Genomic DNA, 2,373 nt, shown 5'->3' with positions numbered 1-2,373 from the left:
CGATTGAGGTTCAACCTTGACCGGGAAGAGAAGGCCACTGGGAGAGAGAGAAACTTTTTGGCCTCCCTCAACCGGACGAGCACAACCAGTCGACCGGTTGAGCCATTTTTTTGGCTCAACACTCAACCTTTTTCAACTTAAAACCTTTTAACACAAGTTTGAAAATCATTTAACACAAGGTTTTAGTTGAAAACATGAAATCATCCAATTCTTAAAATATTTAAAAGCAATATTACTCTTGGATGATTTTGGTGCATAAATAAAGAATGAAATGCATGAAAGTCCTAGTGCACCAACAACCTTACAAAGAGATCTTAAGAAGCTTTGGTCTTGAAAAACTCTTCTCTTTGAGGTGGTCTTCTTCTTCATGATTTCTCCTTGGCTTGATTTGTCTTTGGATTGCCACTTTGGAAGTCGTCTTACCTAATCACACTTGAAATATGATCATTAGTTCTAAACCTTGTTTTGTTATCATCAAAATCAAGATTAACCAAATCTTGGTTTCACAATAGACGAGGCATTTTGTCCATTTAGCACATGTCTTTAATTTCACTTCCAGTACTCCGCAATAGTTCTTAGATGGTCCATTACCACTCATGTAGCTTATATTTTCTGAGCCACTTTGGGGACTTTGGTTGAGGGGTTTATCCGGCTCCACATTATGACCTTGGTTGCCCTTCAAGTTTAGATTAAGTTTCACTTAGGTGCACTTTAGGTCAAACTTAGCTAAGCCTACTTAGTCTCACCCTAAGCCTGTATAGGTATACTCGACCCATTAGGCACCACCTTAAGCCCATTTAGACACCTTGGGTCCATCTAGGTTCACCTTAGGCCCGTTTAGACACCTTAGGCCCACTTAGCCCCACTTAGGCATACTTAACCCATTAGACATTCTTAGCGTGACTTGTATGGTTGCATGGCTCATTTATCTCATTTACTTATTTATTTATTTTTATTTCTATTATTATCATCAATCACCTTCATCTAATCATTTATTATATTATATTATTTATTTATTTATTTTGATTTATTTTTATTGCTATCAATCACTTTTTTGTTTTTTATTTATTTATTTGTTCATCATTTTGTTATTTATTCATTTATCTATTATTATTATTTTATCATTCTCTTATTTATTTATTTATATATTTATTTTTCATTTATTTAATTTAATAATTTGATGTTTTTATAGAAAAATCTACCAATTGAGAAGTTTTTGGAAAATGAAGGACTCTTTCGGTGATATGCATGGATTGGTTTTTTGAAATTTAAAAGGGATTTATTCTGGTGGATGAGACATGGAATTCACATTAGGAAGACTCAGAGGGGACAGTTGCTAATGGCTATAAAAAGCACTAGCATATGGGTTTTTAGGGAGGCTACGAAGAAAGAGAGAGGGAATTGGTTTTGGACGACAAAGTAGAGGGGTAGATCTGAGACTACAAACCAGTGGGGATTTTTTTACTGGAATGAAGCATTTCCAGGTACGTTTGTTGTAGACTCCTTCTTCATTCCCATTATCCTTTTGTTATGTATTAATCTTCGCTAGATTTTGAGTCTCGTCTAGATGTTTGGGTATAGAATGATAGAGGCCATATGTTTGTTTGCATCAGAACTACTTTGCTTATATAGTTGTTGTTGTTGATTTCTTTCTTTGGAGGTCTTTAATTTTGAGTTTCGTCTATAAGGCTCCATTTTTCTATTTACTGTGTGTTACATGAGAATTGTGATTGCCCTAGTTTGCTAGAATCTGCTTATACTCCCCTCACCAAACTAAGCTCATGGAATAAAATATGAAATGTGGCTTCCATTGGTTCTGCCTTTTTATTTATTTTCCCCTTGCTCTGTTTCATTGGTGGCTTTTCTTTGTTTTCTGTGGTTATTTTAAGTGTTTCCATCCATGTGTGTGTCACTAATCGATAACACTAGAGAACGGTTTCTCGTTGCTGCTAAAACTTGATGCCTAAATTTGGAAGAACGAGGTGGATTCAATGGTTCCTCATGCGACTGTTGTTTCATGGGAAAGTTTGCTTGACACCAATCGAGGCAGCATCTATTACAAGAAAATAGAAAAAAGAAGGAAGGGCAGAACAGAGAAAGAAGCAAAACAGAGAGAGAGGGGAACAGAAAGCGAGAACCATGAGGAGCAAAGAAGGAGAAAAGAGGGGGATCTTTCAGTTTGCATCTTCTTAGAGATTCAGGAGAAAGAAAAAAGTCTATATCTTGGTCTGATTTCTGGTTGTGTTGATGGTGGTGATCGCTTTCTCATTTGGCAGTCGCCGACCGTGCTTGCTCCTCTCTGCAATAATCAACCGACCATCTGAATGCATCCTGCAATTTGGAGCTCCGATCTCTGCTCTCAAGTGACTCAAA

The sequence above is a fragment of the Vitis riparia genome, chromosome 16, assembly GCF_004353265.1.
Source record: "Vitis riparia cultivar Riparia Gloire de Montpellier isolate 1030 chromosome 16, EGFV_Vit.rip_1.0, whole genome shotgun sequence".
Classification (NCBI taxonomy): Eukaryota; Viridiplantae; Streptophyta; class Magnoliopsida; order Vitales; family Vitaceae; genus Vitis; species Vitis riparia.
Note: the sequence above shows the minus strand (reverse complement) of the source record.